The sequence below is a fragment of the Papaver somniferum genome, chromosome 7, assembly GCF_003573695.1.
Source record: "Papaver somniferum cultivar HN1 chromosome 7, ASM357369v1, whole genome shotgun sequence".
NCBI lineage: Eukaryota > Viridiplantae > Streptophyta > Magnoliopsida > Ranunculales > Papaveraceae > Papaver > Papaver somniferum.
This window is the reverse complement of record NC_039364.1, coordinates 127,155,343-127,168,946: the sequence shown is the minus strand read 5'-3', so window position 1 is coordinate 127,168,946 and position 13,604 is coordinate 127,155,343.

The window sequence follows — 13,604 nt, the reverse complement described above, 5'->3', positions numbered from 1 at the left end:
CATGGCTGGCAGGCTGACACACGGTCCCACATGCTTTCCCCAGTTTTATGTGATTTCATGTATTTTTCTTTGATTTTAAGGGAAATTCCATGAAACTGGAGAGTTTGGCGAAATTAGGGAACTTCCATGAGATGAGAGACATAAATTAAAATATAAAATAGGGAATGAGAGTGTGGGACCGCCAATGGTCGTGGCATGGCCGGCCGGCCAATGGGCGCGGGTCCCAAGACATTCTTCCCAATTTTATGTAATTTTGATGATTTTAGATAACTTTTCATAAAATCAAAGGGATTTGTTGAAAACCAAGATATTTTGTTGAAATCAGGGAGTTTTCATGAAATCAGGAAACCAAACACCAAATAATAATAAAATAGTTGGCGTGTGGGACCGGATAGGGCATGGCCGGCCGGCTAGAGCCCGGTCCCACAAGTTTTCCTAATTTTTTAATATTTTTTTTGATTTTAGAGAAAATACATGAAATTAGGTAATTTTAGGGAAAATTCATAAAATCAAGTTCATAATTTGAGAAAGAATAATAAAATAATAGGACGTGAGGTGTGGGACCGGCCACGACCAAGGCATGCGGCCGGCCGGCGGTCCCGCGACACCTTTCCCTAATTTTATTATTTTTGATAAAATCATGTGATTTAGATAAAATACATGAAATTAGGTAATTTTCATGATTTTAGGGAAAATTCATAAAATCAAGGAATTTTCATAATTTGAGAGAAATAATAAAATAATGGAGACGTGAGGTGTGGGACCAGTCACGGCTAAGACATGGCCGGCTGGTGCTCGGTCCCGTGACACCTTTCTCTAATTTTATTATTTTTTGATAAAATCATGTGATTTAGATAAAATACATGAAATTAGGTAATTTTCATGATTTTAGGGAAAATTTATAAAATGAAGGAATTTTCATAATTTGAGAGAAATAATAAAAGAATGGAGACGCGAGGTGTGGGACCGGCCACGGCCAAGACATGGCCGGCTGGTTCTCGGTCTCGCGACACCTTTCTCTAATTTTATTATTTTTTGATAAAATCATGTGATTTAGATAATTTCTTTGAAATAAAGGAAATTTGCTCGAACGAGAGGATTTTCATGAGATCGTGAAAATAATAAAAATATGATAAAATATAAAATTGGGCGCGGGACTGGTCACGGCATGACTGGCCGGCTGGTGAGCCTAATCCCCTGGCGCTTTTGCTTAATATTTTATTATTATTATTTTCCCTCCCTATTTTGCATAGGTTCCTCGTTCGTTCGTATTTTTGAAATGCTCGTTCGTGCATTCAAAATGCTGGTCTGTGCATTATCTTCTAATTACACTTGCACCATTTTCGTCAGGGCTTTCGATGCTCAGATGCCTGTTTCGTCGAATATATATTACTAACCTGTGGAATTCTGCTGGGAAGAACCACAGATTGAAGTAACGAAATATAACGAGGAATCGTAGAATATTGCCGGATATTCAGGCGATTAATTGACGACTCGTAGAATATTGTTGGATATTCAGATGATGGCTCGTAGAATATTGCTGGATATTCAGACGATTTGAGATAATTAATTGCTGTCTCTACACTAGAAGGGCTTCCTGTCTAGGAGAATTAATTATCTGCGGGTTGAGCACTATGAACTTGCTGGAGTGTCATATTCCTCTTGCATAGTCGGGGAAAACCTGGTTACATCCCGAAGACGTTGTCGCTCTATACTAGCAGACATGCTGTCTAGGAGCCGCCCAATCTTTCGATTCTATACAGTATGGGATGTGTCGTGGCCTCAGCTGAGAGACTACACATCTTCATCTTCTCTGAGAGACTTTCTCCATCAGAGGTGGCATGAGCTTTCATGCATAGAGACATGAGTCTCGATACTCATCCGATTTCTGGATCTGGAGTAATTACTGAAATTGCTCAGTTTTCGTAAGATATGCCACGGTCTCAGCTGAGAGACTACACATCTACACGTACTCTGAGAGACAGCCTTCTCAGTCAAAGATTTATGGCATGAGCTTTCACGCTTTAATGAGAGACATGATCCTCAATACTCATCCGGTTGCCGAATCTGGAGTACAGTTTTACAATTCTACCCTTTGTCGAAAATCCACCATCTACATTAAGTCCCCTGCTTAGTGAAGAACAGTCATGTTCCTCAGTCAGCATTGAATGGTGATTTTCCAGGTATAAATAAAAATAAGTAATTGAACTTGGTCATAAGATAAGATATTACCGGATTTCGACTGAATGAGCAAACCATGGTTTGAGCGGAAACCTCTGTGGCATAATATAGCGTCATCTAGTGAATATAAAACCGTGTAGAACCGCTGGTTCGATGGTGGAAGCTTGGTTGGTTTAGGATTCACGGGTCGGGCCCAAAAGGGAAATCCTTATGGAATTAGGTTTTGGAAATAAAATTAGGTATAAAAGGGATTAATTCTCTTTTTATTTTTTATTTTCCATGGCCGACCACCATCATCTCTTCCTCCCTCTCCTCACGTTCAGCAGAGAACAAGAGGTTTCGCCGGCGCACCACCAGCCGCCGACCGGAGCTAGCACCGTCCGGCCAACTTCCGGCCGGCGCTGACCAGGTACGCGACTATTTTTTTTTTTGCTTTTGTTTGCTGATTTCATGAGTTGTTCATGTTTTGATCATGTTGAAATTCTATACATGTGTATAAATTAGCGTGAGTTTTGTAAGAAAACCCTTGTTTTATCAAACGTATGTTCGTTCGATCGTTAGTTTTGAAAACTAATAAAAACCCTGATTTATGAGGGATTTTTTTTTTATATGTGGACTTAGGTCCAGTGATAAAACTTAGTGTATGAGCTTTCATGTGAACCAAGATTTTACCTTAATAGATGTGAGCTTTCACAAAACCGAAATAAACTCGTTTTTAGAAGAAGACGATGCTTATTCGAGGAAAATATGTATATACTTTTATGTATGTGAACTTATATCCAGTGATAAAACTTTATTTATGAGCTTTCATGAGAGTTAGTATTTTATCACATTAGGTGTGAACTTTCACAAAACTAGCATAAACCTTCGTTTTTAATAAAACGCTAATACGAAGGAAAATAATTTTTTTATATATATATATATGTAGCTGTGACATATTTTATGTGAAACATGATGACATATTTTATTCACATGGATTTGTTCTTATTAGATAAATTCTGAAAATTTATATGAACAAATTGCATGAATTGTTGCTTTGTAAAATCAAGACGTGGGTTTTGAGTAATCTTCAAACTAGACAATTTATTTACGATGAAATAGTGTCTTGTTGTAAATTTCATGAGGTCAGTTGTGTGAATGTTCACATTATGAAAATTATTTCTATGATTTTATGAGAAAATCATTTTCCATGAACTAATGAAGTGTTGTTCGTCATTGCAGGTTTCAAGGAACGAATTGATTTCGTGTGTTAACTCTTGTATTGCAACCACTATTGTTAGTGAAATTGAAAGAGGTAAGGTTTTGTGGATGAATTTATCTGCATGTCGATAACTCCATGCTCCTGGTTTCAGAAAATGTCGGCTTCCAGCGGTCATAGTTATTCCTCCGGTTCTGACAAAGATCCCAAAGCTCCCATAGCTAAGCCGAGATCCAAGGTAATTTGCGATGAGGGAGCAAAGCCCATCGTACCCTCGAATGAGCGGAGAGTTACTTTCTCCGAACTCATGAAAAGAAAAGCCGAAGAAGATGAGAAAGATGCTCGTCAGCGCACAAAGGATCGAATCCGGCGCAAAATACAGAGAGTTGAGGAAAAACGCTAATTCTTGGACGGGGTACCCTTTGATTCTGATGCTGATGATACTGAAGAAGAAACCACCTGGGGTTTGCCTGATCAGTGTGCCAAAGAATTCGAAAGTCGCATGAACATTGCAGCTGAAGTGGAAGAAGATTCAGATTCAGATGATGATTTTCATGCTCATCCAGACGTCACCAATACTCATGACAGTGATTCCGAAGAAGAGGATTCTGAGAAGGATAGTGATGAAAACTCTGAGAAAGACAGTGATGACGAATCTGACAACTCAGATGGATCTGACGAGTAGCTTTACTTTCGATCTTTTTTTTTCTTTTTTAGTATTTGAATACTCTCAATCTTCGTAGTAGATGTCTTCATTCCAACAACTTTATTGAAGTATTTAGGTCTTCCTTTTGAACGAGAGATTTTATTAATGCAAGTTCTTCTTGATTGAATTAAGCAAACCGAGCCACTCTTCATGCCGAACTCATTGTAATCTCCCTTAACCCTTTTGGTTCTTTATCTTATGAAAATATCCAAACATAATATGTATAGTACATGGGGCCGTGTGACTTGCCGATCACAATTAACCTTGGTTAGTCCCCAGTGTACTGTTTTACTTCCGCATCTCCAGTTTGACCTTGTTCAAGACTTAGGGTTTCAGTAAAACTCGTAACTGAATCGGAGATAAGTGCCTGCTGTATCTTGTATATATATTTATAGATTTAGGGTTTATCACTTGCGCCAATATTTCCTCCATTTCGAAGTTAGTTTCATCATAGAATAATTTCGATCATCATACCTCTCATATCATGTCTGCTGATAATACTTCTTCTCAAAACGGACTTCGGTTGAAACATGGAGTAGAAGCGCCCATCTTGGTAAGTTGCACATCTTTTCCATCTCGTTCAGTTGAAGTTGCTGATCGTAGAAGATGATTTGTTGCAGGATGACCAGAAGAATCTTTCTTCTCACAATTCAAGGCCCAAGCGGACTGCTAGAACTCCTGCCCAGTATAGGTCGGCTCCTGCTGAGACTGGATCATCTGTAAGCAGTCTTATAATCCTTGAAATTTTACCATGTCTAATTTAGGCGAAATTAAACACTTCCCGTTCATCACAAGCGGATGTTCGTGTCGTTGTTGATGCTAGAAGGAGAAGGAGTGGAAAGTCCGTGACTGTGGTCGAGGTTGAAGACAGTGGCAATCGAGCATGTGAAGATTCTGCAGAATCTGTGGAGACAGAAGACAGTGTTCACGCCTGTGAATAACCGACAGCTGGACTTTCGTTCGAAGCTCCATTGGTTAACACTTTCCCATACAATGAGATAGTTGGTGGATTTGTCATTACCAAGTGCCATGCACCTCTGTATATACCAGGATCTGGAAAAAGTATGGGCATATTGCTACTACAGAAGTGTGGAAAGGTTTTCTACCCACTCTCTTGACTACAGTTGCAGGGCTGCTACCGATCATTGAAGAAATGAACCAAATGCACCTGCGAGACGTCAAGAATCAGGAACTGCACAAGTGGGATGAGATGATTTCCAATTGTGAGATATTGCGATTCAACGTGAGCTGGCTTCGTCGTCGTCTTGAGATAATTAAGATCCATAAGGCGGCGGAAGCTTCTCATGCGATTTCCATGACCACTGCTTTACTAGAGGAGGAAAAGATACTGGCTTTGGAGTCAGCGAGGGTTGAGAAGGCGGTTGAGGATTTGAAGGCAAAGACTAGTATCTTCCAGAAGAAACTCGACAGGGTTTCCTATAGGGATTATCCATTACTGGATGGTTTGTTCTGAGTGAATATTCAGGAGAGTTGTAATGTTGGTTTCTTAAAAGGTAAACTCGTTGTTTGTTCCTGAAGACGTTATCGCTCTATACTAGCAGGGTAAACTGTCTAGGAGCCGTCCATATCGTGATACTATATAGAAATAATCACTGGAAGTGTTCAGTATTCATGAGATATGTCGTCGTCCAGTCGTGAGACTACATATCTACATGTACTCTGAGAGAAAGTACTCTCCGTTGAGAATTCGATGAGAGACCCGTGTCTCAATACTCACGTCTGATTGCTGGATCAGAGCTTCGTATGATTATGAGTTTACGATTTTAGCCCTTTTCGAAAATCCACCATCTACATTAAGTCCCCTGCTTACTGAGGAAAGCTGTGTTCCTCAGTCAGCATTAAATGGTGATTTTCCGGCCATAAATAATAATACCAGTAATTGAACTTAGTCGTAAGTTGAGACGTTACCGGATTTAGAGAGCATGAGCAAACCACGACTTGATGAAGGCTTCAATGTCATGATTAGAGCATTACTTGATGACCATGAATTGGTGTTGAACCGCTGGTTTGGACGACGAGTCCTTGGTCGGTTAGGATTCGTGGGCCGGGCCCGATAAGGAAATCCCAGTTTTAGGAATAGATGCTCGTTCGTTTGTTAGTTTAAGGAACAAACAAAATAGACATGAGTCTAATGATATAAAATTTTGTCTATGAGCTTTCACAAAAATCGAAGTTTTATTTTTAAATATGTGAGATTTCACAAAGTAGAATAAACTCTCGTTTCAAAGGTGGATGCTCGTACGAGAGAATTTTTTTTTTTTTTTTTGTTAATAAAATTTTGTCTATGAGCTTTCATGAAAATTTTTATCGATATGTGAGCGTTCACAAATTTTTGAAAATATACTCTCGCTTCAAAGACAGAAGCTCGGGTGAGGGAGTAAAAATATACAGATATTATTTTTCAAATTTACGTGAGTTTCACGTTCAATATTTACGTATTTTGTAAAATCAAGTTTTGATTTTGAACAACTGTTGAAAGTAAACAATTATACATGGTGAAATAATGTTTGTGGGTTTTTACAATTGTAGAATGGACATCTGTCCAATTTTTGAAAAACCAGTGGATGTTCACTCAGTAAAATTTTACGTGGGTTGTTCACGGTTTTATGAAAATCAAGTCATGATTTTGAATAATGAATTTTGTTCGTCTTTGCAGGTTTGAAGGAGCGAACGAATTCTCGAGATTGTAATCACTATAGCTAGTGAAATTATAAATAGGTAAGAGTTGGATGGTTACCATTTTTGTAGACTCTGAAGTGAGCACATTTATCCCATTGATTCATTGTTCTGTCGAAGCCTGCACTTTGTATGAACGATGTGCTGAAGTATCCACTTTGCGAGAATGACTGACTCCCAATGATACTTCCAAAGATAGTGTTTCCATAGTAAGAAATGGTACTTCTGGAACCTCTCGATGATGGTGAGAGATCCTTTATACTGAGTTGTACTCATGGTTATTTCATTAGCTTTGCCATAGAATGATCGTGTAGTGAGATCCTGGATCAATATAGACTCCATGGAAATGGAAGAAAGTCTACGGGAGTGGAGAACCCAGAAGTAAGGACTACATGATGTTAGCAAATGACGTGTAGTCCCCAGCCGTTTCTTTGGTGAGTTGTTAGCGCTCCTTGTGTCATGACTTTTCCCGTGCAATTAGGATCATGAGATCAAGGTTTGTTACTTCTTTTCATACTTTTTCTCCATTGATTGACTGTCTTCAACTTGTTCCCGGGTAAACAATTCATGAATCCAGCACTGATGGAGAAGTCGATGTAAGTACACTTTTTCGTGCAGGTGATCGTGGCATCTCCTTGAATGAAATAATAATAATTGTTGTTGATGCCCAAGAAGAAATCATTGTATATAAGCATTATGTTGATGAAGCGTTCTCTTCTTTGGGATATGAGAATATGGAGAGTTCCCGAAATCCCGAACCAAATGAAGATAATGTAGTTGCCAACGGAGATTCTAACATTGCCGAGCCCTCAAACGGTTTAGAGACTCCCCTAGTAAGTATATCTCCTGTGACCTCTTCATAGAAGTATGAAATTGCTGATTTGTGAGTGAATGAATGAAAACCCATGTGAATACACGAGTAATTTTTCCGAAATACGTCACCAGGAAATTTCAGACTTCAGCCTTTTAGTAAAACGCTATAAAATCCTCGTTTGGGGTCAGATTTTCGACATCTGCATATGTATCCTCAAGCCCAGAAAATTTCCAAGCTTTAGTGAAGAAGCGTTTTGAGTTTCGAGCATGTTTAGGATCCGAAATCGACGAAACAGTAAACTTCGAGGAGACCTTCAGAAAATTTACAGCTGGCATGTGTTCCAACGTTTTGGCCACAACTCTTCGCTAGTTTCTCCAATTGTTGTGAATTTTGGATATGTTGTAGAGGACATCCATACGAAGAGAACGGTATATGACCCATCCCTATATTCTTCACCAATTTCTCCCAGATCGTCGGTTTGTACAGGACAGTGTAAAATTGTCTCAGACGTCATGTTGTAAAACACTCTTGTTGCGTCTTTAGACCATTCGCTTGTGTCTTGACCGGTTGATGAAGGATTTTAATGTCATTGATTCGTTTGATATCAGGATCCCTTGATTTATATATGAGCATGGTGCTTGCAGTGCCATCTTGCTTCTGTCAGTCGTAGAAATATCACTTCTGAAACCCTGGTCACGGGACCATAGCCGAGGTTGCTCTCGAGAGGGGATGATGTAATGACCATGGTTTCATGTCCCGGTGGTATAATTACCTTTATGATGAATGATTAGCACATGAGAGTCTGGTGCCACGAGTCTTGGACTGTGAAGCTGATCGTCATGATCAGTGGACCGTCAGTCCCCAATATTTTGTTAAATCTCTCTCTTTCGGTTTCATTTCTTTTGTCAATACCTAGATAGAGGACCCTGGTAGAAAAATTGATGTAAATACCTAGGTGGTCGAAATTGGAGGTACCTTGATGAAGGACTTAGCGAAAAGACCTGGTGGACACCGATCGACAGTGGAAGTTATGATTCCCGTCCACGAATCTCTGGTTGCGCGTTGTATGCTCTGAAAGCTGTAGAAACCTCATACGACGTCGGAATTCGATGCGTGACCCCAACTTTTGAAGCTAAGAGACTGAGTTATCCCATGAGAAAAGAATCACTCAATTTGGATTTGTATAGGTCATCCAATGAAGCGTGCACATTTGTAATTTGTAATCCCGTACAAATTTTTCAGATTTCGTAGACCTGACGGTAAAGGACGTATCTTTCAGCTCGTATGTCCGATTGATGCGCCCTTTTGGTATGTTGTAGAAGAGACATAGAAAAACATCTTTCATCAAGGAAGCATTTTCTCATTCCTCACCCATTGGTACGTTTTTTCAAACCCATGGCCCGGAGTGTGTTGTATATCATTTGTAGAGGTGATGAGAACATTTTGTGGAAGACTTCGGGTTATGCCCACCAGACGTGCCAGCTTTGGGAAGACTTTAATTGTAGCATGTTATCAGGTCTGCACATCTTGATATGAATCATTGGTTCTTAGAGAAGTCCGCTTCATGTGTAACACTTCGTAGAATGATTAGTTGATGAAGCCCTGAGGATGTTGCTCCTGAGACCGTTGTTGGTGCTGAGACCATGAATGATTATGCTCCAGAGATCCTTGTCGATGCTGAGATCATGGATGGTGTTCCTCTAGAGATTATTGTTAATGTTGATACCGTGGTTGAAGTTGCTCCAAAAACCGAAAAGGCTAGAACCATGATTATAGATATAATCCTTGCTCCTTCATCCAGTGAGCCTTTTACATTTACGAACTAGTTGATGAGTTGAGCGTCCGTAAGATGAAGGTGTACTGAGAGTTCAACATGAATGCTCCTGAAAGCATAACTTTACCACGAACTGGCTTTGTCAGTGAGTCGACATTGTTGTAGTGGATAGCATCAGCAGTCTTCATACTGGATGTGATTGGTGAAGAGAGAAAGTTCCTCAATCATGCGGGGCTTGTGATGTAGAGAAATCCCGTTGATGAGGCTTCATGAATCACCTCAAGTTGTCCATTGTATATTGGAGGAGTTGGTGACATTCATGCATGAATTATGTTGCATATGCTTCAGAAGTCTTATAATGATATAATGAAGACTTATCGAATGTAGTGCCGATCGTGCTAGTGTTGATTCAGTGTCGAGATATTTGTGTTGAAGCCAGAGGCGCCATTATCGAAGGTGTACTCTTTGATTGGGAGTACAATTTTGAAGGCTTCTTAGATGCTTGGGAGTTGACGCTTCATACCCCTTGAGTATGTCTTAGGTTTGATCGTCTGGGCCCGACTATCTTCTGTTGATTCAGCATTCCTTTCGTTGTAGCAGTGGGATTCAACACTTGTGCAGAAATCAAAGCTTTCTAATTTTTTGGCACACATGGACACTCCTTCAAGGCTATGTAGAAACTCCCAAAGTGTTCTTTGCCGTGTTTGGACATCATCTCAGTAATGAACGTCCAGTGCTCGATTCGGAGAAATGTCAGATTCAACCACTTGGAAAAATATTGATGCGGTGAAGTTACCATTCATAACGTCTTGCAGAGTTGCTAGCAGAATTAAGTCCCCATGCTAGGATAGCATGTGAGGAAATAAATGACGTAGACACGGGAGGAGTGAGACTTGCCTGAGTGTGGAACCTCTTGATGAATGTGTATGCATCTTTTGTAGGTTCTTGCTTCAATCTCGTCAAAGTTCGAAATTCCTCCAAGTGCTCTGATGATGGGTGTCCGTAAAATCTTCTGGATCAGAAATTTCTTCGTTGGAGAGATGTGCAACCAAAGATGCTTTGTCAGCATGGATCCACGCACGTCTGAAGAACATGTCATATTCTTGGATCATCCTGATTATGTGAAAATTGGTTCCTGTCCAGGTTAAGCTTATGTCCACCTTGAGAGTAATGTAGCCATAAGTATTTCCGAGCGTTCCTTCAAGATCTCTGATTGAGATGGGAGCATGAGTATCTCCTTTTCGAGTGATGCATGTGGATCCGATGGTTTTCAGTCGAAAATTGTTGATGGCGGTGCCAGCATCGATCAACGTTCTTCCAAATTCGTTTCTTCTGAGATTGAGTGTGGTAAGCATTCCCCAGTCGAACATCTCTTGATCTGTGGCTGGAGGCTCAACAAGTATTTCCGGAATGAACTTCTTGACACGATGTGGTTCAGTGCTGTGAACATGTCTCTCCTTTGTTCCTTCGACAGATAGAGCAATCCACGTTCGACCAAGGATTGAACTGCCTCTTTGATAGGTTGTTCAGAGAGTCGATGTATTGATTGGGAGAGGATCTGTGTACTCCTTCAGTCCCCAGTTGAATCTTGTGTAGATCAACCTTCTCTTTGAAGATGTGCTTCAAAATATTGCAGTTACTTGTTGGATGATTGATGAATCCATGAAGATGACAGTACCTGGGGTTCTCCATCTTGCTTCAGTTGGCTCTTTTTGATGAACATCAAGTTGATTGTATCATCTTGCACCCAGACTTCCGGTAACTCGATCACTTCAGGGAGGTTTGAGTCTGTCCGATCATTTCCCGTTTGTTGATGCTAGGTCGAGGTTTGTGCATCTTGGTTATCCTTCCTTTGTGCTTTTGAAGGATCTGAGGTATGCTTGCACGACGGTTCGAATTTTCGTTTGCTCCCTTCTGCAACAGCGTTTGTGGAAGGCTGGAGGTTGTAATGCTTGTTGATCAGATGTCTGCTACCTCGAGCGCGGTTCTTCAGCCTTTGTAGCTTTTGTTCTTTCCAGTAAAGCGGGTGCAGTAGTCGCCGATCTCTTCGCCGCTTCTTGAAGCTCTGAGAAGGTGTGGAAACGTATATTTTCCAACAAAGCTTTGTAAACCGGGATCATGTTGTTGATACAGAAGTATACCAGTTGTTTCTCTATGACGCTTGGATCATGACAGTCCAGGGCCTGGGATCTGAATCTTTTCACATAATCATTGAGATGTTCATCGCTCCTTTGAAGCATCCTTCCTAGATCAGAGAGAGTGACTTGCTCTGACACGAAGAAGTATTTTCTGTAGAAAGCATTAATCATCTCTCCCCAATCGGTGATACTCCCCGGTGCGTGGTACCAGGTGTATGCTCTGCCTCAAAGACTTCGAAAATTCCTTCAGACGAACGACATGGTTGTGCTCGTGTTCGCCCGAAACCGAGAAATGTGTTTTTGAGTATTGCACGTTCCATCATAAAGAATGAATGTTGGAGCGGTATAACCTTTTGGGAGAGGAATCCTCCGTATGACAGCGGGATATGAAGGTTGACGAAGATGGACAGATGATATCTTGTATTTTCCTCGATGTTCAAAAGAATGCTCCAGGTCTTCACGAGTGATTGATGAAACTTGCAGGTTCCATTGCTGGAGAGTCATTTGCAGCTTTGCGGGATTCTTCATCATGTACAACATGGATTGGAGAGATTTCAGGATCAGCAGTTGAAGATGTTTCTTTAACTTTTCCTTTCTCGCGCTGAGGCTGAGTTCGTTCAGACGCAAGCTTTTCTGTGAGAGTTTTGGGATAAGTACACAACTCTTTCTGTGCTGCAGCCACGTCAATCTGAACCTTCATGATATCAACAATGGCAGGATGATTTCCTCTGGTTTCTTTAGGAGATCAACGAAGAGTAGATTGTTGATGGCGCAAGTGTCGTCACTTGCAGGGGTGATCACTGGAGCACCAGTGCTTGGAGCAGTAGTAGTAGCAGGTTGCGTCGGAGGAGTGGAATTAGCGGTACCACTAGAGCTTGTGATATTAGGATCGGGTTTGAACTCGTATTGGTAGACCTAAGACCGTCCATCCTTGTGAGAATTGAGATTGCAACCGAGAGAATGATTTCCAACTGTGGTCGCCAATCTGTAGATGGGGAAAAACGATTTGCTGGTTTTTAAGGAGTTGAGGAGACGACCGTACAAAGAAGACTCCTCGAACCGAGCGAAATGTTAAACCTCACACAGATGCACCGCTCCAAAGGGGGTGCTTTAGATTTGAGAGATCAATCTGTAGTACTCCGTCCTAAATCAAGACAATGACCATTCCAGAGTAAATTCGGTCACAAGAGAGGATGGGTTGATCTTTAGGAGGGAAGCTGAGAAATGTGTGGAATCAATGGTAATCAAAGATTGTGGGTGTGTGTATTCTGAATATGATAAGCTCTGAGTGATTGAAATTGCTCAATTGAGAGTAGTTGCTCAATTGATGAGTTGATGATCTCGTGTTGTCAGTTTGACGTGAGATTTATGATACTGATGATGCCGATGACTCAATCATGATTCAGAGACTTATTTATATTGCTGGAATTTTAGACACCATGACCCCATGAAGTGTGACAGTTGATGGAATCAAGGAGTGGGGAAGTGGAGATCGTGTTTGAAACCAGTTGCTCAACGTGTGGAGACTTGGTAGATTTTCCACCCACTACCTCGTGAATTCCTTCAACTGATTGCATGACTTGCTCACATTCCATCGTGTGTTTGAACACATGTGCCGTAGACCGCCAGACCAAAACCCTAAGTGATATCCCCCCAAAGTGACACGATTGACGTCTCGTGGTTTGTTAGTAAATTGATGACTTCGTGGTTTGATGGGACGATGAGTCCATGTAGTTGCTGAGTTGAACATGATGTTCTGAAACTCATGAATTGAACATGTCATGAGACAGAGGTATAGTTCTTACGATGAAGCGAGAGAGTATTGGTCATTTGATGGATCGTTGAATATCGATTGTTGAACCAATATTCCTTGGTTTGAGCAAATATTCCTCATCTGAGCAAATGCTGCTCATGTGATGAATTGTTGAATATTTGATCGTCTGAGCATGTGTTGCTCATCTGATGGATTATTGGCAGCGTACCAAAAATATTAATTAAAGTAATGGTTGTTGAACCGAGCATAATTAATAAGATTAATAACCATGAGGTCGTCGTAAAATTATTAAGGTTGGAATCTGGAATGATGATCCTTGGAT